We start from the raw sequence: 25,892 nt of genomic DNA, 5'->3' as shown, positions 1-25,892 counted from the left end.
GGGACGACCAGTCATGTTCTTGCCACTGCAGGCTTCTCTAAGAGTGCACACGGCCTCATGATAGACAGATACACTAAGTGATTGGTTTTGTCTCATTTGTGAGTTCACCCACCGACTTCTAGCTCAGTCCCAAGTGTGCTATGAATGGTTTTAAGGGAAGATAAAAGTAGCCATGATCCCCCTACAGCAGCATCCTGCCTTTAGCAAACTCTTTAACTATGTAAAATGTCATCGCATCATCACACGTAACATGCTGAGTTAGGGTTTGCACACCATAGTGCGAGTTATGGATTGTGGTTCTAACCATAACTTGCACATTTCAGGAGTTTGTTCGGTTTTAAGTCTTAACCATAAATACACTTTACCCTCGTTTTTTAAGTAAATTTCTGAGTTTTGAAAAAAAGATCTATTAAGGTGTTATAACAAAACCAACCATAGTTTCTCTTTTGCCTTGTTCAGTAAAAATATATTAGGGATAAAGTACCTCCGGCCACACATTATAAAGATATTGCATGAAGAGTTCAATAACGATATAGAGGAACGAGGCCAAAGGCAGAATTCCTTTATAAGCCTATGGAACTCAAGCTGACTTGCAGTAATCTTATAATGTGTGCTAGGTGGTACTTTATCCCTTATAATACCTGGTCACACCATTACCTTTCCCATAAACAACTTAAAACCTTGGTGCGTATCTCTTTTATATGAAAAAGCAAACCTGTTTGCAAACATGAAGAATAAAAATAAAGCCTCCAGTGCAAATTAAGCACATCAAAAACCTGTTGGATTTTTTTTCAAACAGATATTAGAAACTGCTCAATACAAGTCATTAAAAAAAAAAAGCTACAGTAGCTCTGAATGTGAAGAAACATGCAAAAAGATTCTAGCCTTCCTGTATCTAATGAGTTTAAAAAATGTACATATTCTCTCTGCTTGTCATAGTAAGATAGTAAAATAGAAAAAAAATCAACGTTCCCTTTGTCTGCTTCAATTCTGTTTCATGAGCTGACCTGCCGTTCGCCCTGGCTGCGGGCTCGTGCAGCAGGCATTGACCTCAGAGCTCGACAGTAATAACTTATAATGGTCGAGTTCTGATGTCTTTTCATTTTAATCAGCGACATGCTCCGTCACAAATTGCTGATTATAAAGTAATTAGGGCCAGATGTACGACCATTGGGATTTGCGACTCGCTAATTGCACTTAATTGCGAGACACAATTTGTGAGTCGCAAATCCCAATGTACAACATTGTCTCAGACACTGTTTGCGATTCACAGTGGGGTCGCAAATTGCATACCTCTTGAATATTAATGAAAAAAAAATTATAAAAAATCAACCTTCCCTTTGTCTGCTTCAATTCTGTTCCATGAGCTGACCTGCCGTTCGCCCTGGCCGCTGGCTCGTGCAGCAGGCATTGACCTCAGAGCTCGTCTTTTTAATCAGCGACTTGGTGCGTCACAAGTTGCTGATTATGAAGAAATTAGAGACTGCCTTTTATACAGGGATTACAGAATCCCATGTAATATAAATATATGAACATATAATAACTTTGGGACAGTGCAGTGAATCTGCACAAAACTAATTGCGTGTGGCTTGGCTAGTTTCATGCATGTCTGTCAAGTGGGTGGCCAAGTGCCATTTTATTCCCATTGAAAAAGCTATTAATAGAGCTACAGAAAAAATGCTGAACGAAATTACAGAAAACTGAAAAGTTTAATTTTCCTTTTTTAAATGCATCCCGTTTCCTTTAAGGAAAGCGGGCTGCATTTTTTTAAAAACTGCTTTATTGACAAAGCAGTCCCAGACATGGTGGTCTGCTGACCCCAAGCAGGCCACCATCCCTGGGAGTGCCAGCCATTCCCAATGGGGTCGCAAATTGCGACAGCCTCATTAATATTCAGTTTACTTTTTTAAGGGCAGGCAGTAGTCCCTGGGACCACTGCCTGCCCTTAAAACATATTTGCGCATCCATTCACAAAGGGGAAGGGGTCTGTTTGTGAGTGCTTTACCACCCTTCTGTAATTGCAACAAACGTTACTCATGGAAGGGCCTTTGATTCATTTGCTAGAAATCCATCAGTTATGTTTGTGAAGTTGAGCATTTGAAAAGTTTGTTTTTTGTGGGCTTCAAATCAAGCCATTAGTCAATTAAATTAAAACTAGCTGGATCTTTAGCCTAGAAAGGGTCAGTGAATCTGGACTTGAGGACCAAATGTAAAAATATATTGGAATCCGATTGGATTAAGGAGTCTTGCGTCCATTTCCATTTCGGATACATAAACCCAAAGTTGGGTCCTCCGACCTGAAGCTCCCTGATTGGCTGGCTACAACTCGAATCAATGTCCAAAAAGGATACACAAATTTGCAAGTGTGGGAAAGTGCCTCTTTTGACGTGTTTATCCCCCACTTTTTGGCTGATCTCTGATGTAATTTAGGGTCCTGTTAACCAGGTGCCAGATTTTGTTCCCCAAAACTGTACCACGATTGGCACCACTTCAGTTGCCCCTGTAAGTCCCTAATATTATATGGTACCCCTGGTGCCTAGGGCATGGGTACTGAAGAGGGTCTTCTGGAGCTGCAGCACGGACTGTGCCACCCCGGGGACCCCTCACCAAGGCCACGCCCTCTGCCACTGCAGGCTGCATGTCTTGGTGCAGAGAAATCTTTAGAGTAGACACAGCACACAGCCCTGTGTGCCATGCCCACATACACCGCATAAGGTATAGGGAAGTCATCCCTACTGCAGGCCTTTTGCCCTAAGGCAGGGTGCACTACATCCTATATGTGAGCATATCAGCTTGAGCAGATATGCCCCTACAATGTCCAGCCTATTTGGGGATGTTGTAATTGAACAGGGAAACTATAAAGAGTAGATGTGGTGGATACCTGTCGATACGAGTATCCTAGCTCCATGATGTCTCCATTGATTTCTAAGATGTTTGGTACCAAACATCACGTCTGATGCCAGTGGTGGATTTAATAATGGATTCTTTCAAGAGACCCTTTTACAGGTACCCCTGAAAACCTACCAAGCACTGGTGTGGTTCCTGACTTGTTTTTGTTTTGCCAGTCTGCCACCAGCACACACGTTTCTGACATCATGGGGTGAAAGCAAAACCAAAGGAAATGATGGACGGAGTGTTGAACATTGCAAGCACTCACTCCCAGTCAAGTGATCTGGGTTTAATCCATCACCGTTCTTTTGCCCACTCTGCCACCCCAGTTCAGACATGGCCATATGCAAATCAGTCTGACCCTGTGCCTCATGGGAACAGTCCAGCCCGAACTGCCAAGCCATGTCTTCCCTGGACCAGAAACAAGCTTCCTAGGAACGGTTTCTGGCATTTCAGACGTCATCAGCCAGGCTTGCTTGAATCCAGTGGCAAAGTGAGCAAGGGACTCACGTCTGAGCATACCCTGCCAACTTATGGCGAACAAAGCAAAACCAAAAGGAAAGGATGGACGGAGTGTTGAACATTGCAAGCACTCACCCCCATTCAACTGATCTGGGTTTAATCCATCACCGTTCTTTAGCCCACTCTGCCACCCCAGTTCAGACATGGCCATATGCAAATCAGTCTGACCCTGTGCCTCATGGGAACAGTCCAGCCCGAACTGGGGTGAAAGCCAGCGCTCGCAGAGGCCAGGAACAAAGCCTGTTCTGTGCGGAGGTGCTTCACACCACCTCCAGGACAGGATGGTCTTCCTGGGTGGGACGCTCCAAAGGCAATGCCGCCTTTGACATCCAACCCAGGAACCTCAAGATAGTGACTGAGGGCAAACCCTCTTTCCTCCACTTATGGCGGGAAAATTAGTTAGATAAGGAGGAGGGTCCCCACTTAGCCTACACCACCTTTAGGGCAGGGCAGGCGAGGTGAACCTCTCTCCTGAAATTCCACCATCTTGATATGGTGAAAAAACCTCCTATCAGTGCTAGGGTAGCGCCTCTACCCACAGGAAGTGGTCACTAGAGATTGTAGACACTCTAAACGTAAGTAGCCCTTTGGCTACCACCTACCTCGCCTTGTAAATCCCCTCAATTCATTATTTAGGTGGAACTCCGAGACCTGAACAGCCGATTCAACGGACAAGAGAAGACCACGGCAAAGAAGACCCGCCAATCGAGGACTGAAGCCCTGCTGCAGAAGAAAAAGAAAAATATCTTAAAAACTGAAAGCGGACAGGTCATAAAATTTAATAAATATTCCAAAAGTTGCGTCTCAAAAGAGAAAAGGAAACTGAAAAGTATGAAGAGGAATAGGGCATTAAGGAAGCAGCTCAAACCATAAAGAATAAAAAGTGGATAGAAGCACCGCAACAACACCACACAAGTGTTAAGTAAAACATTTTCCCAATAACGTAATCTGTTCACAGGTAACAATTGCCAAATAATGGTCCTCATTGATCACATTGTTACGTCAGTGTAACAAGGCGGATGGAGGGGCTTGTAAGAAATCCACGATCCGCTAAGGTGTTGAACACTCTGCTTTATTGCGTTACGTTCACAGTCACAAATTGTCCTGTATGCTTTGACGTCTTCCTGCTTGGAGGAGTCTTGGTCAAGCGTTCCTTCTCCCAGGACGTCTCTTCCTCGGTGGTGCAAAAGAGAAACACAGGGACACAAAGGTGAGTAGGACTAAGGGGGCGTACGCTACTTGAGGGGGAAAGGGAGTGAGGGATCACCGGGGCTACCACCGTCTCAGTCGTGCTTCACTCAAAAGCGAGAGGACTCTAGGTCCCGAGGCGTGTTTGTGGGTTGAAGAAAAAAAACCAAAAGACAACACCCAACCCTCGGGCTCCCGCAGTTCCGTGACCTCCCTCACACAAATTACTCTGTCCCTCCCCGTGCAAGTGAAAAGCTCAGGATTCGATCCCGTACCTTTCCCAGCCACGCTCCTCCAGGAACGTGGCGGGGCGAGTGGCGTATCCGTTGGCCTCCTGGCTCCGTCGACGGTGCAACTCGGCTTCCTTCGGTCCCTTCGATCGCTCTCTCTCCGTCTCCTCCGCTTCCTTGCCTTCGTTATACCTCCTTCCCTCCGCTCTCGACTCTCTCTCCGGCTTTCGCGCTGTCCTCCTCTTCCGGGTCCTCCTTACGTGGGAGCGTCTCTCCCGATTGGCTCGTCGTTGCTGACGTGGTTCCTGCGGAGTCCTCCCCCAGGAATTCCCAGTTCGCGTTAAAGGGGCCATGTGAGTCCTGTGGCCGGGGCAGAAAGGAATAGTCAATAACATCGCCAGTCCGTTCTCCCTCCGGAGTGACCCCGTGAGAGTCAGTAATAATTACTAATGTTTTTCAATTGATTTACAAAATTATATAGAAACCATTTTTTGCATTAATCATATAACAGATAACCGCATCCTATAGCAGTATCAATGTCATTAAGTGACATACATTAATATTTGAAGTCTTTCAAATGGCCAATACGTCTAGGCTTCACATACCATAATTAATTAATTTTATAACATGTGTTTACTGATCTGATTACAATCTATATACTTTTGGATGTGTAGACTTGGCTTGATCACATCGTGATCGGTCTATACAACTTTAAGATGGTGCCTATATTGGGGCAGTCCGAATATACTAAGGATAGGGTCATTTCGCTCTTCGTTTAACCTCTGGTCCGTTTCTGAAAATTACTGGGACCTAATGCAGGAATCTGTTATAATTGTTCTAGAAATGTTCTCTTTACAATATCATTGACAGTATTTTGGTATAATTTTGGTACTGTTTGAAATAATTGTTTTTATTTGCTCGATTTTATAATGTCCCGGTTTAAAGAACGTTAGAAAACTGACTTATGGATAAAAGAAATAGTACTTCGGTATACACGCGTACCGTTCTAAAATGGCGCTTATTATTGTGGTTTTTACCATTGAAAGGAAGTAGAAAGTCACTTTCAGTTTTTAAGATATTGAATAAATAACATTGGCAACATGGCGCTGGTGCAACACGCCAAAGAACTTGTCGGCAGTACACGCTGTGAAGATTTGTCCCGTTACGGGAGGTGAGCATACAAAATAATAGGGTCAGACTCTGTAAATTTAAGGTCTGTTATTAAGCTAGATGTGATCATGTACTGCACAAGTCTGAAAATAGACATGTCCACTGATGACTTTGTAATGCTTTGCTAAATATGGTTTTTGTGTAGGCTCGGTAGTTGGCATACCTCTTATCGTTTGTTTTGTGATTGAACACAATATTATATCCTTTGAACTAGATGACTATTGATGGGAAGCTTTCAGGATATATTTCGGATTTGAACACATTGACTAAACAGAACTGATAGTATGAGGCTAGACTTTCGCGGAAAACTTTTTCGGGTGAGTGGATGTTTTTACCCATTGAAGGGAGATATAAACTAGTGATGTATATGGGTAACACAATAGTAGGATTACAAATGATGAGTGATCCTTGATGTTTTATCCATTAATCTAGATCTCATGAATACGAATGGTGTGTATACTACATTCTTCATTTAAGGTTAGTGTTGCTGTATTGAGAATACTTTAAGCATGTGAGCTTTTCCTGGTAACTTTTGGATTTTAACTTTTTGATCCATGCACTGTTTCCTTCACGTTTAGTTGTTTTTAATTTTGGATAATTCTTGGTGGGTCTTATGGTCTTGAAAACAAGAACACGGCATGCACAATATATCTTTTCTTGGTGGTTGGTACTATATACAAGCTGTGGAGTTAGTCTCCTATTTCCTTGGTTTCCGTCTCTCTTTTTCATTATCGGTGGAGGTCAAACCAAACTTTACCAAGTAAGGGAGGTTATGATCAATAAATTATTTGTTTAATTTACAGCCCTGAGGAAGTCATTTGGCAATTTACCATTGACGAAACACGTGTTGGCTGTTGGGTTGTACGAACTGAAAACGAGGCTGTTGGGTTGTACGAACTGAAGAGGACAGTACATAAGCCTGCGTAAATATCAAAAGAATGGGTTGTACTATATGACGGAACTGTGAACTTACAAGTCTTGGAAAGGAACTACGGAACATGAAAATAAAGACTTTGTTTATTACTCTTTTCATTACAATCTTAATTTGGATTCGGACTCCTATTGTATTGCAAGGACATATAATTTTGTTATTGCTCAGGGAATAATCTGTTCAATCCAGGGCAGAGCCCACAATACCCACCTCCTCCAGACTAAGCAGCAAGATCTGATGAGAGACCGTATCAAATGCGGCACTGAGGTCTAAAAGAATCCGAGCCGACGTAATTCCCTCATCTAGAGCAGGCCTAAGAGGCTCAATGGCAGCCAGGAGAGCAGACTCCGTGCTGTGGCCTGAGCGAAAACCATTCTGAGAAATGTCCATGCGATTATTCTCCTCTAGAAATCTAGTGAGAATAGAATTCATGTAGGTCTCAGTGATCTTAGCGATCCACGGCAGGAGCGAGATAGGGTGAAAACTTTCCAGTTTAGCTGCATCCAGGGAAGGTTTCTTAAGCAGAGGAACCACCCTGGCTTGCTTCCAAGTACTGGGAACAACTGCTCTGGACAAGTATAGCTTGATCACCTGGCTCAGAGGTGACAGGAGCACAGGTAGCGAGTTAATGAATTGGTCAGGCTTGAGGGGTTAGCAGGGGAGCCGGATTTAACTATCTTGTTACATAGCAACCGTAACTCCTCCGAGGAGACCAGCGGAAATGTAGCCAGTGTCTTATAAATATTCTCCACCTTTTTAGGTCTCGCTCTCGAGACCTATTGTCGCCGAGATGCCTCTCAAGGGAGACAGACTGGGGCACGCGCAGTGTTGTTGTGATTGCTGTCTGTGAACGCGCTTCACATGGACAGCATTTTTCTCATATCCACCTCTTTGAACACTTGGCAGAGCTAAACTGACAGTGTAGGAGAGAAACATTAGATAATTTTGCAGCAAAAGCAAGGCAGTGCGTGCAATTCTGGAAAAATAAATGCCCAAAAAGGGCATATAACAAAAATGCGAACAAGTGACTGTTTTTTTATACCAAAAAATGCATTGCTGCTAGAATACAGAAATAAATATTTAGGACGTTTTGAAATGTCCTTCGAGACGTAGTGAGCAAACAAAGCCACAAGCCTCGTTAACGGTAGACCGGATGAATGAAAGGCATGCAACTTCTCAGCCTCAGGATAGCGAACTACAAAAAAAACTTAAGTATCACGGTTCCAAAAGCGCTAAACATTATACTGGGAGGCATAGTCATATGTCGTGGGTAAAAGGCAACGTCACCGTCCACCTCAGTGTGAATCACCGCGGAATACAAAAACAAATGGGGTATCCGCGACACTTCGCCAGAGGTCGTCATTAAAGATATTTAGGAGGGTGGTAGGAGGTTTGAAAATTCTGTATGTTGCAGCCAGTGACAGTTCCCCTCCCACTCCCCTTTTTAAAGTGAAGGGGGATGTGTGCTTGTGGGATGAAATCTGAGTGGGAGATATGTATTTTAAATTATCTCAATTTGCTATTGACCAACAAAAGTGTGATTCTGGTAAATTAACCTCACCTCCGTGTGCCTGAAACTGCAAATGTGTGTGACATATTTACAGATGTGTGATGAAAACGTGTCATGTAAAGCAGTCGTGTTCTTGTGCTGACTCAATTTCATAGTCATGTTTCCCTAGCAGAGTTGCATTCTGGTTTTAATAACCTTGTCTCAGCCAGACTTTTCCGTGTTGAGCGTTTTAAGTGAGATGCTTCAGCCGCAATAAAAACAGTTCACATCGCTCTGCCGTTTCTTAGGGCTTGTTATGCGAAATTTCACATGCTCAAAGTCAATTATAAAGGAAAATAAATGACAATGTGTAGACAAATATGACAAAGTAAATTAGTTTAAGGAAGGAGGCGGGTCGCTTGGCAGATGGCCGTTTCTCCATCAACAGTACCATCTCTAAAAAGCCCCGAGAGGTGTTTTAGCTTAAATGTACAATGTCACTTTTGATTTTGACGGTCATAATAAGATGTGACCAATATCTTATATGGTCACATAATGTCCAAAAATCATTTTTAAATAAGCGATTTGTTGTCACTAAAACATGATTTATTAACTAACGCGAACAGAAGAGCACTGAAGGAACAGAAAAATGCCGACCTTCGCCACCCTAAAAGGGACATAGGTCCAACCAACGCAAAGTATAACAGAGCTACGGCCAATTATCAAAACTCCAATAATCAATGTATCAAAATAACTTATTTCCTTTACAAGTGCACTACGGTTACACCCTAAATAAAAACAAAGTGTGTATTCACTCGGTACCACAGATAAACAAAGCATACATCAACCGTGACGCATACAGGAACACATGAAATACACTTTGCCATAAAACGAACACCAGTGGAGTCACAAGGCAGACGCTTAGTGGTAATCGCAATAGGTTCTGATTTCTTTCCACGCTAACCGTGGCCACCGCAGGATCGTAAAATTACTGCCACTGTTGGCACAAGCAGCCTGTGGCAGCCCCAGGGTGCTTGCCATAGTGAACCTAATAGTGACCGCTGTGGGCGATGGGGCCCGCTGTCTGGTTGCGTCAGACCCCTACAAGTGGTGGCAGCGAGGTATGTGCCCTACAAGTTACAGAAGCGGGACCACCTCCCACTATGTTGAGCCAGTGGGTCCTCCTGCTCCAAGCGACGGCGGCATCAGGATCAAAGGCTGATGGGACAAGCAGCCTCTCACCGTAGTCCAGTTTGAGTAGTTCCTATTCAGAGTTTCGCCCCCTCCCCAGTGGGGCTCACCCCCTTGCAGGAGCAGAGCTTGCTGTCTAGCGGGAAGAGGGTGGTCCGGTCTACACCCTCTGTCGTTTCCTGCCCGCGCGGGCTGCTGGGAAGCAGCAACGCCTGAAGTTCTTCGCCGACCCCTCCGCTGCTTTTAGCTGCCGCGCGACGACTGACAGGCCGCGAGCACGCGCCCACCTTCCTACGGCTACTGCCGCGCGCGTTCGCGGGATACGCATGCGCCCACTATATTTATATGAGCGACAGGTCCACAGCGCTGATGTCTGCTCGTTTTCCTTTTTTTGTGTGCAGTTTTATACAGCTCTATCCATGAGCACCAGTTGCAATCACAATAATATATTCAGCCGCCACAGAGACTCAAAACCTGGATTCCCAGTTCCATCGTCGCCAGCTTTGACCTTTATTTATTTTGTAGATTTATGTAGTGCGATCTCGACCCGAATGTACTGGAGCGCACATAAGCATCACATTACACAAGAGGACTTTCATTTTCGGTAGGCCCGGGAGATTAAAGTGGTTTGCCAGAATTACAGATACTGAGCCGACGCTGAGGTTCGAACCTGGTTCCCCAGCTCTAAAGACGGCAGCTCTGGCCGTGAGACCACTTATTTTATGCCGTATTATTGAAACCAAACGAGTGGTGCGACCGTGGCCTGAAGCAGACATCTCTTATGATGTATGAACGTTTATTTTCCAGTATATAAATAATAATAAAAACAGCCCTCTACGAATACCTGTGCTCAAGCTATCAAACCATAGTCCTAGAGAGGATGTGGCGTGTGGTCAAAGCTGCTGCCTTTGGAAGTAAATAACAGTTTCGATTCTCGGCAGCCGCTAAACATCCTGTGTTTCTGATCAAACACTTAACCTCTCAGTGCCTAAAAAAACAAGCATTTGCAATGCAATAGGGCTCGCATTTACGCGAGTTTAAGCTATTGGCATTGTAAAATACACTGCCTTTTATTTATGTTTTAAAAATGAAAACAAAAATAAAAGGCATTGTCATTTGCATTGCAAATGCTTGCGACAACAGTATCAATAACCAGTGTGCGAGCAGACTTTGGTCTGTGAACGCGCTTCCCACGAGCAGATTGTGGTCTGTGAACGTGCTTCACATGAACAGCTTTTGCGCGTTCATTCTATTGGAGTGCTCCTCTCCGGAAGACCTGCTGAGTTAATTATAGGTCCTTCCGAAGATGTGCTATTTAGCAGTGTGGGGCGCTTGTCGGCATGCTCTCATAATGACTGTCTTTGTTCTGCTCGGGAGCAGGCGTCTTATTGGCGCCACTGGTCCATTAGGCTTAAAAGCTGCACAGCAGGAGGGAATTAGGGCAGCATGTTTTCGGACTTTTAGGTAATAACTTTTATTTATTTTACTTAGAGCACCAATACTAATTGCAAATACTATTTAAACGTGCTGCACTTAACATTTTGAAACGCGGAGAATCAGCGACATTGGAGACACTACCTGTTTCAAGACGCAATTGTTTTAGTGCGGTAAGTTCTGTGAACTGTTTAGTTTGTTACTTATTTATTTGCTTTGTTATAGTGTAATTTCGCTGTAGTGTTTGAGCGTAGTGTTTGAGCGCAGAAGGAAAGAGTTTCTTTTAAGGTGAAAAACTGATTCCTGGGCCAGGGTGGCATATGACTGCTGGCTGCAGAGTGTTCAAGGCTATGCCTGCCTTTCTCCCCTGGACGTACCATATGCCAACAAGCATTTGCAATGCAATAGGTCTCGCAGTTACACGAGTTAAAGCTATTGGCATTGTAAATGCCAATAGGCATTGTTATTTGCAATGTCAATAGCTCAAACTCGCGTAAATGCGAGACCTAATGCATTGCAAATGCTTGTTGACAAAGAAGGTGGCGCGAGCCTCACACTGCTCATCCGATGATAAACGAGGCACTTGAGGGACCCCCGCTGTTTCAAATCTTTCAATATAGAAAAGATGGTTTTAGAGGGGTTACAACTGCTCCTGATCTCGCCATCAAAAGTACGCTGCCCGCTCTGTATGAATGGCCCTGTGATCATTTTTGATAGCCACCTGATAACACTGCTTCTGCATTGGGTCATACTCCCGTCGCCATATCCATTCCAGCCTGTTGCAGGTTTTATGCAAAATGGTGTGGTTGTCATTGTACCACGGATTGGATTTAGAGTTACGGCTTTTTGACCACTTCACAGGAATAAGAACATCAAGAGGACGGCAAATCCAGTCAGAAAGTGCTTTATCAGCGGCATCGGGGTGTGTTGGCATAATAATAACGGCATTCATGGAAAGGAGGTCATGAAATTGGTCGAGGTTAAGTTTATGGCAGAGGCTTTTGAGAACGGACTTCTGAGACAGCCTCCGAGAAGGCATAACCCCTGAAAGAAACATGGGTACCAAATAATGGTCTGACCAACACACCGGAATAGGGGTGTGAACTGAAAGAAGAGGAAGGTTAGAGAACAGTGGGTCCAACAAATGGCTTGCAGAGTAAGTGGGACCCTGGACTAATTGCAACAGCTGACATGCTCCCAGATCAGCTAAAAAATTGCACATCTCCGCTTACTGGGAGTTATCTAGATGCAAATTCAAATCCCCAATGACACTAAAATTGGCAGCCCTCGTAGCCAAGATATTGACAGTATCCACAAGCTGTGCCCTAAGCTCTTTAGACGGTCCAGGCAGACGGTATATCAGTAGCCCTGACATGGTGTAGCAGGCGTTAAGTGAGAGCCTGAAGTGTGCGCACTCACAACCAATCAAGGCCTCTTTAACGAAGGTACAGGTATAGCAAGATTTAAAGACAACTGCGATAACACCCCCTCTAGACTCTCTATTGAGGGTCACAATGTTAAAGCCCTGGGGGAGTGCCAAACCTAGCACGGACTCCGATTCAGCAGATAACCAAGTCTCAGTTAAGAAAAGAACATCGGGAGATTCCTCAAATAGCAGATCATAGACATCGGAGTGATGTTTCACTAAAGAACGACAATTGAGCCTTAAAAGTTTGACGTTATTATTAAAACAAGGAGGAAGGGGGGGTAGGGACAGCATCCAGGAATTAAACTCACAGTTTAAGCAACAAAACGGGCCCTTTGGAAGAAAGCATAAAGGGTGGTTGCAGGGGCACAAAGCATTCCTAATAGCCAGGAGGTTACCCGAGGAATAGGTAAGCCTACCTTTGGTAAAACCGGCAGCATGTCTGGTGTGTGGAGACGTCCAGGCACGGACGGGATTGCCTTAGGCGCGCCTTTGGCTCGCCAGCGGCACTTCCGCTGCGCGGTCGCGATTTCTTCATCTGAAGTACCCCCCCAGAGCCCACACGGAAATGCGTAGGCCCCCAGGACAGCGACGTATAGGGAGCCTGCCCTCCACACAAATGGTGAAGCCGCAGTGGACCGAGGCGAGGCCCGACAATAATGAGCAAGATAAAGAAAATTAAAAAGGTAATACTCACACACACCAATAAAACAGCAATCCGTTTTAAAAAAAATCGCACGTTAAAAATCACTTTAAAAACGTCCAGAGTACAAAAAGAGACATGCAGCCTCACCAGGCACAGCTGAACGCCTGTGCCTGGTTGGAGTTGGCTGCAGGGAACTGTTACATGTGTATATTATGGAAACAAAACACTGAAAACAAGCATTGGAAAAGCCAATAGGTCTCACTTATCCAAGAGCTATTGACTTTGGCAATTCATTTTAGCCATTAAACCAGTGAGGCTACTGTTCGGCATGGCTAAAAGTTTGTGGCGTGGCGTAGGGTAGATTGGGATATATTGGAGTCAAGTGAGGTAGAGTTAAATGTGGTAGATTGGTGGGGAGGTAGATTGGGTGGATTGCGGGTGATTAGAGTGGGGGAGTTGGGTAAATGAGTGTGGTAGGTTGGAGTGGGGTAAATTGAAATGGGGTGGAGTAGGGTAGATTGGAGTGGAGTAGGGTGAAGTGGGGTAGATTGGAGTAGTTTAGATTGGGGAAGAGTGGACTGGAGTGGAATAGACTGGGGTGGATTGAGGTAGATTGGAATAGAATGTGGTAGACTGGAATGGAGTAGATTAGAGTGCGGTATATTGGGGTTGTTTGTAGTGGGGTGAATTGGAGTGAAGTTGTATAGAGTGGTGTGGGGTCGATTAGGAGTGGGTGGGGTAGAATGGGTTAGGGTGGGGTAGAATGGGTTAGGGTGGGATAGATTGGGTCAGGGTGGGGTAAAATTATAGTGGAGTAGATTGGGCCAGATTTTTTTTTTTGGGAACAAATTTTATTAGTCAATTGTACAATCAGCGGAGCTCTGTACCCCAGAGACATCCGTAGCATCAATGTACCACATCTTGATTTTGACCATTTTACCATAGAATAACAAAAGGTGGAATACATAAGGGCCATGCATATAAAATACAACCCCAGTGAACAAGCCCCCCCCAAACCCCCTCCACCACCCCAAACCCCATCGCACACCCAGTCCAACACCATCCGCAGGTATGATCCAAACCGCAGCTATACTCTCGCCATGAGACATGCCCCACCTACACCCTGTCACCAACACACATGTGTTACATGCCACCCCCAGACAAACGAGGAAGATAGCAAGACACATGGATTCTATAATGGGGGGGGGGGTTCCAAATCCAATCCCCTGTAATCCGCCCAGCGCTTCCATATTTTATAGTGCTTGCGCGGGCAACCTCGTGCTAGAAAGATGGGGGCCTCTAGACCCATGCAGAAATCCAATCCTGCTTTCCACACCGAAACGGAGGGTGCGGCTGTCGCCTTCCAAGCCCTTGCAATGTCACGCTTTGCAATGGTAAAACCCAGAAGCATCAAATGGCGCTTGTAAACATTGCCCCCTATGCCCTCCATGACATGCAGGAGTACTAATTTAGAAGACTGAGGGAGATCCCAGCCCAGGACCTCCGAGAGGCATGTCAGCACACCCCGCCAGAACCTAGACAGCGCAGTACATTCCCATATGGTATGTAGTAAAGTCCCCTCCTCGCGCAGATAGCGAAGGCAATTCGGGGACGCCACCAGGCCCGCCCTATACAGTTTGACCCTAGTAAAGTACACTCTATGCAGATATTTAAACTGAATTAGGCAAAGGCTTACCATAATGGCCGCTCCACGTGTGCATATGTTCCTATCTTCTAATCTCATAAAGAGATTAGTAGAGAGTTGTTTAGTAATAAATACATATATATTTGATATATATACCTGTGTGTTGTCCTTTCATTTAGTGATTCAAGAGATTATAAGGTAAAACAAGCTGCTTTACATTCCTCTAAAGACTTAGCCTGAAGGCTGCTCTCCACAGCTACCACTAGGATAGCTTTCTTTAAAAGGTTGTCTTAAACCTATCTACCATAAGAGTCGAATTGGACTGGTGCAAGGTGGCCACTATAACTAGTGACCAGCATATGCCAGGCCAACTTCTCACAATGACGCTTTACAAAAAGAATCCTGATCGAACCAGAGGGCTCCCCTGGTTGCTCCAGGCCTGCCCTCACTCACCCTCGCTGGGTGAGTCCCTCAGACCTTGCTGGTCTGCACCGCTGACTTTCTTCACTTTCCACGAGACTTGCTGTTGCTAAGGCTTGTTGGCTCCAATCCGGTTGCCGACACATCAGTAAGCTGCAGACGTCGTGGGACACTCCGAATCCAGCTGCTGGTCATCGTTGATGCCTCCTCGTCCTCGTGAGCAAAGAGTCAAAACACCCTTCATCACCTGAAATCACCCGACTTCCGTGGGCATCCATCTTCCTGGCCCCGGGTCACTGGCAAGTGACTGTGAACACTGTCCCTTCTGCTTTCAGGTCATGTTCATCTTGAATCCAGCCTTGGATTCCACCGGACACTTCTCCAGTCTTCGCAAGCAGCAAATCTTCTTTGGCTTCCATAGAAAACAGGGACGCAACCCGACACCGAAATACACTTATGCACTCGGCTTCCCTGGGTGAGGTAACTCGTGCACTCCGGTGCCCTAGTGTATGTTGGCCCTCGAATTACTTACCTTGTAAGTGGCTTGCTTGTAGACTTCCTCCAACCGCGACTTGTTCCAGTTGGCCATTTGTGATCCTACTTCCCTTGCTGTGGTCCAGATGGAAGTTTGTTTTCGGTGATGTGGTGTGTAGATCTGGCAGCCTGGCAGTCAAACGTTCCCATCTGACTATGTGTTAGACCTGGCACCATTGGCGTGGGTCTTCCTTCCATTTTTCGCAGTGTCTCCTCTGTTTTTGCTGGTTATAGATGCTCTGGGCACTATGCCACTGCCATCCAGTGCCACAGCGCGAATGCTCCCTGTGTAAATATGACATGTGAATTGGTATACCCATGATTGTCTTATTTGGTTTACCTGTTAGTCCCCAGTAGCGTGGCCTGTGTGTGCCCAGGGCTGGTAAACCAAATGCTGCTGGTGGGCCTGCAGCGCTGGTTTGCGCCACCCACAGAAGCAGCTTGTAAAGTGTACCTCAGACCTGCCACTGCAGAGTCTGTGTGCAGTCCAGAACTGCCATCTTGGTTGTGAAGTGTCCACACTTCCCAGCCCCTGAACCTTCCCTTGGCATCATATGTCACCCCCATGGTAGGATGCATTGTATGTGTAAGGTAGGACATGCCTTGGTATGTTTGGCATGTCCTGGTAGTGAATTACACCCAATTTCGTTTTTCACTACTGTAAGGCTACCTGTTCGCCATAGGCCACAATGGGCAGTTTGACTATTACATTCTATAGTCCTAACTGACCCAAGGAACATGGTAGAGAAATGAATTTAGTATGCCTGGGCTCAGAATATTAAAATACATCTTTTAGTAAACTTTATTTTTCTATTCTGTGTTTGAAAATACCACTTTTAGAAAGTAGGTATTTTCTTGCCTAAACCTTCCAGTGTGCTCTGCTGTTATGTGTATTGGCTGTCTGGTTTTGGAGGGACAGGGCAGGCTGAGTCAGACCTGGGTTGAATAGAGAGATCTGCATTGGAGTATGGGGAGGGGTAGCTCCTGGACCTGAATATGGCTGTGCCTGGCAAGGTGAATGCTGGCTCCACCTCCTACTGTGCGTCTGTTAGAAATGGGGGTCTCTAGTTGGCAATGGCTGGCCACTGTTGAAGAACCAGAACCTTTTGGGTCTGGCGGCGCAGGGTACGCCCTCTGTCCTCGGAGTTCACCTGCTTCGCAACACAGACACGGGACACTCTGTCGGCGTTAGAAGATTGGTTTTATTTAGCTGCAGCTAGTACAGTTATCCTAGAAGTACACAAAGTAGTTTCTCAGAAGACTGCCACTTCACTCTGTGGCGCATTAGATTAAATACTATACAATACATAATTATTAACGAGACACACTCCCCAAGCATAGAAGAAAAGAGCCAATAGGGTAAGTGGAAAAACAAAGTGGAACCAATAAGAAAGGTTCGAAAACAGAAATATCAGATGACCCGAAGAGACCTCTCCTCCAACTGTGTTTGTCATCCCACCCCCGAACTAATTCATTAACAGATTATAACTAACTTGCAGGTGGTGAGATACGCTTGTGTGTATTAGAGGACAGTCGTGACACGAGAGAATGCTAGCAGGAGACCGTGAAGGCCAGTTGATAAGATATGATCAGGAAAGAATAGTGTGAGCCTACAGATAGTTGAAACAGGGATTAGGAAAGCCAGACAAGGATTAGTGTACTCGGCTAGTCCAAACACCAGCTTCGCAAATAAGGCCGAGGACGTATTTCGACACCAAGCTACGGGAAAAGCAGAATAGACTTCGTTCGCCGTGCTGCCTGAGTGATGGCAACACAAAATGGCAGCGGGTCACAAAATGGCGGGTCGATTCGATCGTGATCGAAAATCGAAGTTCCTCACTGTCCAAGTAGGGACCCTTCTTCCTAAGTCAGAGTAAGCGGGCTACACCCTTTAATAACCCCTGCTCAACCCTGTTGTAACGTAGAACGAGCAGCTAGGCTTATCTCAGAGGCAGTGTGTGAAGCATTTATGACCATACACAGTAACACAGTGAAGAACACTACAAAGGGACACCACACAAGTAATTATAGAAAAATAAGTATCTTTATATATAGACTTATCACAAGACCAATAACGGTAAAAAGCCACAATACTGTAAAATAGGATTATTCTTGAAATGCTGCAAAAATAGTTCAAAATGTGCAAAGAGGAGTTCAGTTCAAGGCAGTGGTCTCTGCGACCCTTTTACTTACAAAGTACCTGGATTCTGTAGCAAAACAACCAAAATGTCGCAAAGGAGCTGTAGCGATGATTTTTCTCACAAGAGACCAGCGATGCGTTGAATCCTTGCCGCAAGGGAGGATGATGCGCTGATCTACAGATGCGTGCGGGGCAAAGCGACAAACTTCTCCACGCTAAGCCGGCAATGCGTTGAAATCCTTGCCGCAAGGGAGGATGATGCGCCGAGCCTGTTGCGTGTCCGACCCTATTGCAGTGAGGAGAAATGGCGCTCCGCGAGGGAGCGACGATCCGGGTGCGATGCGATAAAAATGGCGGACGCCCAGCGTCCGTGCCACAATGTCGTGAAGCGATGAACTTGATGCAATGATCTTTGGTTAGCGAGCAGTTGGCAGCCCGCAAATGTGCGATGCGATGATCTCCGGTAGCGAGCCCTCAGCGGCAGCAGCGCGATGATTTTCCGTGCGCTTTCAGCTGCGGCGGCTCGCAAACGGGCGTTAGTGACGATTTTCAGCACTCTCTTCTCTGTAGTCGAACTAGAGGCCCTGGAACTCACAGGAGCCTCACCTGCAGATAGATATCCTCGCTGGGAGAAAACAGGAAGCTGGTGGTGAAGTCTGATGTGCCTGAGACTTCAACAGGAGGCTAGCTCTCTTCTAGCCTTTAGGTGATTGCTTTAGCAAGATTAATAAAAGTTCTCTCAAAGACCGTTTCCCTCTTTTTCCAAGCCCAATGGTAACCACTGCAGGCCAATCCAAGAAACAGCACACAAGCAGAAGGATAGTCCCCTCCTGCAGATTCCTTCAGTTACACAGACAGAGGTTCGTCCCACATCGTGCTGGTATGCTCCGCATTTTATCCTCCAGTGGCGTACCTGGAAGCTGGTGGTTCAGGTCCCCCGAGAGGATGAAGTTTGGTGTATCCGACTTGCTTATGTACTTTAGAAATTGGTCTATTAAATGTTCAGAGTCTTTTGCTTTACGTTTTGGGTGTATGTACGGTTTAACTGTTACTGCTTCGCCCTGGATTCCCTTAAGGGAAAGGGTGATCTTGACTGCGATGGTGGCTTTGAGGCAAGATCCACAAGTTCTGCTGAAGCTGTGCAAGTTGTGGATACATTGATTGACAGTCCTCCTGATAGGTGGCCAAATGTCCCTCCCTTTGCTTTTGGCATCGCGAAGCACATAAACTCCTGCAGGTGGAACGGGTCTGTCTGCCATGTTGCCTGCAGCAATATTATATCAAAAGATTTTAGGTAATGCCGGACCTCTGGATCAGATGTTTTGCTTGCCAGGCCATTAACATTCCACAAGCAAAGGCGGACGGTGGTTTTGCTGTCCGTAATAGCTACGCCCTCCTGTAAGTCTTGTCATTGGGTGCCAGGTAGGGCATTTATAGTTCTTGTAATTCACCTGAGGTTGGGGTGCGTGCTTTCTAGTCCAGATGCTGTTTCGAACCTGCATTGTTGTTGGATGATTGGTGCCCACCTTCTTTGTGGTGACTGCCCCAGAGCCCCTCTGAGCACTGATTGGGTACGCCTGCTCAGGCTAGCTGCTGTGGTGTCCTGGCTGGGACCGAGCAGAGGAGAAGGATAGCCTGGGTTTTGGTGAGGGGCAATGTTTATTCCTCAGGCTTTAAAGATGCGATGCTCAGCGATTACTTTTTGAGCGACTGTTGCCTTTCTCCAGATAGCCTTTGTATCTTCGAGCTCCGAAGGGGCTGCAGGGCAGATGAATTCTTTTGAGAGTAGATCAGTTGAAGTTAAATCCGCTAGCTTTGTTGTGGCTGCTGATAACCCCAGGACATTTCCTCTGTTCAGAACATCATGGTTCCCTTTGTAGATGTACTCGGGCTTGAAGAGTATGATGTTTTTATCAAGCTGCATGTTTGGAGATGGCTGTGTTTGGAGGAATGGCCCACTGGCATGCTGGACGCGTTGACCATCTAGCTGGGTTTGCTCCAGCTCTTTAGAGTTCCAGGGCCTTGTCTTCATGGTTTCGGAATAAGTTCCGGGCGGCCCTGAGAGTGCCTGCTCAGAAGAGAGCATCTCTTCTGATTTATGGAACTGGGCTGGGAACCTTTAACTGCTCCCTGTGGGTTTATCCCTGACTGGGTGTTCATCATATGTGACGATGCGTGTTTTAGGCAAGCCCTAGGTGTCTGTCCGTACCTAGCCTGAGCCTTTACCTGCCTCTCCTACTGCCCAAGGCCAATGGCATTCGCTGTCTCTGTCTCAGTCGAAGTCTCCTCCTGGGCTCGGCTTGGATACGTTGGGGATAGGTTGGGGATGGGTGGCCGGAGTGAGGGGCCCTGTGATGTCTCCTGGTGCTCGATGTGGGTGACTCCTATTTCTGTTTGGAGAGTTCCTGAGTGTGTGGTAGCCCTGGTGCCTGAGGTGGTTGAGCTTCTGGCGTTTTAGTGAGGGGCCATTTCTCCTGGTCTAATGCGGCTGTTGGATGCATGTTGCTTCTGTTTGTGAGTACCTGGGTAGCAGGGCGAGGTCTCTGCTTGATCTCATTGTTGGCCAAAGATGGGGTAGAAGGCTGTTTGGTTTATGAGTGCTTTCTGGTTCTGGCCTTTCCTTCTTTGCTGACATTGTTGTTTTGCAATGGACTTTGATTTTGATGTTCCTGCTGGTGCCGGAGGTGCTTCTTTGGGGGTTCCTATGAGCCCTGTGGTAGTGGAAGGACTGTTCCCTTCAGCTGGTGGTTTGAGCACCGCCTCATGTTGTTTGCCCTGTTGGTCAGTCCCAGTTCTGGTTCTGTGTGGTTGCTCTTTACTGGTAATGGTGTATTGCAAGGGACTCTCGGTTCTTTCTTTTAATCGTTGAGTGCAGCGCTGAGCATGGAGGGCAGAGTGGACAATTTGTCCACGATCGGGCAACATCAACCGCTTATTCGTGCCTTGGGCTGGGCTCTCTTTATAAGGCTGTTAAGTTCCCCCAGCTTCTCGTCAGTATCTGCAACGAACAATGCCAGAGAATTCAGTAGGGACAGCTGAATGTCCATCTTGTCCGATTGGTACTGAAGCGCCTCCACAGACAGCTGCATGGTGTCCAGGGCTGGGCTGATAGCAGCGAGGGCACCTCGGCTGAGGGGGGATGCTGGTGAGGATGCTTTAGATTGAGCCATCTTCTGTTCTTTTGCTGCTTGGTCGAAGAGCCTGTGTGCCCGGACTGTGAAGTGATTTGGGCCGTGATGGTTGGTATCATAGCAGTTGTTGTAAGTTGATTGAAAGAGAGAGGGCAAGTGATGTCCACGTTGTAGTGATTGCCCGTCTCTTGGTGCTGTGGAAAGTATGGAGACTGCTGTAGCTGTAGGTGCTGCAGAGGTGAAGAGGTGAGGTCTCCGTTGTGCTGATTGTCTTTTGATGCTGTACAGTGTGTGGCGACTGCTGTCTGTAGGGGCTGAAGAGGGGTCTGCAGCCCTTTGAAAGCAGTGTTGCTTAAGAAGAGGGCAGAACTAGCATTCTTCAGAAAGCGAAATTTGGTATACATTTTTGGCTGGGTTATGGCGGCTGTATGTTTCTGTACAGACCCCTCCATGCTTTTCCTAGGCGCTGCCTTTGATTGTGACTCGATTCCAATTAGTGGTGCTAGTGATCTAGGTTGTGTAGTAGTAGATCGTAACTTCCCTTTTTTCCCCTCTGGCCTGGGGGGGAGAGACACCCTTGTGCTCCCGGACCTCTTTGGGTTTTCAGTGCCTGCTCTTTGCGCCTGGGTGGTTTACTCCCTGTTGCGATAATTGGTTGGCTTGCTGCGTCAACTCCTCAGTTGAGGCAGATGAACGTTCGGGCCTGGGCTTTCGGTGGAGTGCTTCCCTTTCAATTGACCAGTTGTTAGGTCGGTCCCTCGCTTGGGTGCCACCTCACCCCTCGTGCTCAATTGATCCGTTGTGTTGGGTTACCGTGGTGGTTTGGGCACCAATCTCATAAGAACGCCCAGTTGGGATGATGGAATCTCCCTAATCCCCCTCCCCCTCCCACTCAACAGAGGGAGCAAGAATAAGAACTACCACCCTGTGAGCAGTGCATCGGGGAAAAAGGGAATGGGATAAAATAACAAACCGCGCTGGATGGATGAAACGTCCCTCAAGGCTTCTAGACACTATACAGTTGAGGCGCACCCTGTATGCAAGAGAGGAGAGAGAGAGAGATAGAAAAGAAAGCACAAACACGTACACCTCTTCCCTGAGTAATGCACTCTAACACTACTGAAATTATCTCCCCACTCCCATCCACCAGCATCCACTGCAGCCAAGAAGAAACAACAAATCACACTGTTCCGCGTGGTAGCAGACCCTGGGGCCTGAAGTAAATGAAACAATGCAGAAGGAGAAATAAGCAATGTCAAAAAGCACAAATCCAACAATGCTCCAGGGCACCAGCCACCTACAGACCCCCAATGTGGATACCCATCGTCACAGTTTTCTCATGAACAGAAAAGTCCCAATCACTTATCTGCAGCCGGGAGTCCAATGTTCCTTTGGGGTGATTCCTGAAGTAGGACTGTAAAAACCCCAGCCCCTCCTGGCTGCTGGCCCGGTGGCTTTGTGCAGAGAAAAACAACGGAGTAAATAGAGACCAAAAATGTCATGCTCCTTGTTACTTCACAGGAGCAGGATTCCATGGAGGCGTAAACACTGAAACACCATAGTTTTGGAATCTCGGGACGCGCATAAATCCGCGCTGAGCCCGATTCCAGAGGAAACAAATGGAGCGAGCAGGACCCTGGAAGCTCCCAAGGTCACGCGCTATCCGAGGACCAGAGCGCTAGGGAAATGCTGTGATCAGAGGCCAAAATTCCGGGCTGCAAGCCGAAAACAGAACAAGATCCAGAACGACAAGCACGGAGCAGCAGAGCAGCGCAGGCTAAGTACCGCCTACCCGCTCAGCTGACTTCTGCTGCCTCCGTAGCTGTGAGCCATGTGGATGCTGGGACATGTAGTGTCCCCCAGGCTGTGTTAACAGATTCATCAAAGTTAGAGTGGTGTGTGCCTGCGCCTGTCTCTCTATGCAGCCCTGCCAAGGTCATGACAGTACCCCCCCCACAGAGGGCGCCGCCCCAGCGGCCTGCCAGGACATGATAGGTTGCGGACATATTCCCAGGAACGCTCCTCCGGTCCATAACCCTTCATTCGACGAAGTAGACAACCCGCCCCGCACCAGCTTGGAGTCCATAATGCACCGTACCTCGTCCTCCTCCACCCCATCAACCTGCACCGAGCACGGTCTGACAGGCAGATGGGTCTGAGGCAAACGAGGCCATAGAAGGGAGACGTGAAAGACAGGGTGAACCGCCAGGAAGATGGCAGGCATAAGCGCATCGCCACAGGGTTAATGATTCCACTAATCGAGTAGAGCCCAACAAATTTGGGCTTGACCTTATTCACCCCTTTAAGCCGGAGATATTTAGTTGCCAACCACGCCTTCTCCCCCACACAATACTTGGGCTCCTGGGATCTCCTCCGGTCCGCGTTCCGTTTATCAGCAGCTTGAGCCTTGACAAGGTGGGTCTTTGCATCCTGCCGTAGGTGAGCATGATGTTCACGCACCGAAGGAAAGTTTGAGGAGATGGGCCATTAAAAGGTAGTACATTGGGATGATAGCCTTTCAAGCAAAAGAAAAGGGTACAACCCAACGAGGAATGTTCAGCATTGTTGTAGGCGAATTCCGCCATCCACAATAAGGAGCTCCATTCATCATCTTGCTGGAGGGTGAAACATCGCAAATATTGTTCTAAGGTTTGCTTAAGACTTTCTGTTTTGCCATCAGTTTGAGGATGGAAACTGGTGGAGAGCCGGGTGTCTATCTTCATGGCTGCGCATAAAGCCTTCCAAAACCGCAAAGTGAATTGCGAACCCCGGTGAGTAATCAGCACAGCGGGTATTCCATGAAGCCGTACCACATGCTGCAGGAAGGTAGCGGCCAACTCCGTGGATGTAGGCACTTTTCGCATATGTATGAAGTGACCCAGGTCAGATGGTCAACAACTACCAGGATAGCAGTATAACCTCCACTAGAAGGCATTTCCACAATAAAATCCATGGACACCGTATGCCAAGGAGCTGGAGGGATCGAAAGGGGTTGGAGCAAACCAGCTGGTTTATTGTGGCTGGGCTTCCCTTGGGTGCATACCGCACAATTCATCACATATTGCTTGACCTCTTGTCAGAGATTTGGCCACCAGAAATGACGTTAAGTGAGCGCAATGGTTTTTTGCCACCCAAATGACACCCTATGGTGGAATCATGTGTCCATAACAAGGCCTGCTTGCGTAATGCTCCTTGGGAAGAAAAAGGGTGATACAACAGGTTGTCCTTTTTAGGTCGGTGTCGGGGGTTTACTAACACCCACGCATCCTGATCTATCAGTTCCACTTGTTCCTGGACGTCACTGAGGAAGGAGACAGAGGTGATAACTGCTTGTTCTGAACCGGGGAATTCTGCGTGCTGGAGGATAATGGGTGGTTCTACATCTTCTTTATCACAGGGTTGATGAACTCTGGAAAGGGCGTCAGCCTTCCCATTTTGCGGGCCAGGTCTGTATTTATTAACAAAATTGTAGTCCGAGAAGAAGAGAGACCATCTCAGTTGTCGGGGAGTAATCCTTGGCTGTTTTCAGAAACAAAAAGTTCCTGTGATTTGTGTATATTTCGATAGTGTGTTTGGCTCCTAGCAGGTAATTTCTCAACTCTTGACAGGCTCGTTTGATCGCCAGTAGCTCCTTATCTGTGATGCTGTAATTGCACTCGGTGGGAGTCAGTTTTTTCGAGTAGTAAGCCACAGGATATATTTGTCCAGTATCAGGGTGTCGTTGTGAGAGGATGCCTCCTAAAGCTGTCTGGGAGGCATCAGTTTCCAAAATAAATGGTTTTTGCACATCCGGATGCTGCAGAATGAGTGCCTGTGTGAACCGTCTCTTTAGTTCCGAGAAGGTGGATTCCTCTTCTGCTCCCTGTTCCCCACTGGAATCGCACCCCCTTCTTTAACAGCCTGGTGATGAGTTGTGCTAAACGTGAGAAGTCGTTGATGAACCTCCAATAGAAGTTCGCAAACCCCAGGAAACTCTTTACCCCTTTCACCGTCAGAGCGGTTTTCCACTCGGTGACGGCGTTTACCTTTTTGTCATCCATTCAAATCTCTTTCTCGTTGATTACATAACCCAAGAATTCTATCTTTTACGCGTGGAACAAGCACTTCTCCAACTTGGCTTGAAGAGAGTTCTTCTGCAAGCGATCCAACACTGCCTTCACATGGTCCACATGGTCCTCTATGCTGTTGGAGTAGATCAGGATATCATCAATGCAAACGATACAAAAGACATTGAGATACCCCCGTAACACTTCATCCATAAAGTACTGGAAGGCCACGGGGGCATTACACAGCCCGAAGGGCATCACTTGGTATTCATACAGACCAAATTTGGTCCGGAAGGCGGTCTTCCATTCATCTCCTTTTCTAACTCGCACCAAGTGATGTGCCCCTCGAAGGTCAACTTAGTAAATATCCGTGCTCCTTTGAGATAGTCCAACAAGACAGGTATGAGGGGTAGCAGGTACGTTTTTTTACCGTGACCTGGTTGATAGCTCTGTAGTCAATGCACATACTAAGATCCCCCTCTTTCTTCGGGATGAAAAAGAGGGGGGAGGAACCAGGAGAGGATGAGGGCCGGATAAATCCCGTTTGAAGATATTCTTCCAAGTACTCCTTCAAGTGTTGGGTTTCTGGCTCCGTGAGGGCTTACACCAGACTACAAGGGATGGAGGCTCCAGGAAGCAGGTTGATCCTGCAATCAAACTCCCTATGAGGCGGAAGCTGGCTTGCTTGTTGTTTGTCAAACACGGATTGGTAGTGGAGATATTCAGATGGGACTGACATGACGGAACACACCAAAGGCATACTGCTTCCAACGGCAAGTTGACGTGCCTGAGTATCCTGGACCTTCTGCAGGCATTTTTCTTTACTCACACAATGTGTTCGGCAGAATGAAGAGTTCATA

The 25,892-nt window shown here is 46.8% G+C and overlaps 1 protein-coding gene across 1 annotated transcript in view; it reads left to right on the top strand.

Moving 5' to 3' along the window:
* The window catches only part of LOC146839294 (uncharacterized), a 105,332-nt gene that overhangs the window by 9,564 nt on the left and 69,876 nt on the right, over positions 1-25,892 (top strand). The window lies entirely within an intron of this gene.

The sequence above is a fragment of the Triturus cristatus genome, chromosome 4_1 (assembly GCF_964204655.1).
Source record: "Triturus cristatus chromosome 4_1, aTriCri1.1, whole genome shotgun sequence".
Lineage (NCBI taxonomy): Eukaryota > Metazoa > Chordata > Amphibia > Caudata > Salamandridae > Triturus > Triturus cristatus.
The sequence above is the reverse complement of the archived record's forward strand: the minus strand, read 5'-3'. Positions and strand labels throughout refer to the sequence as shown.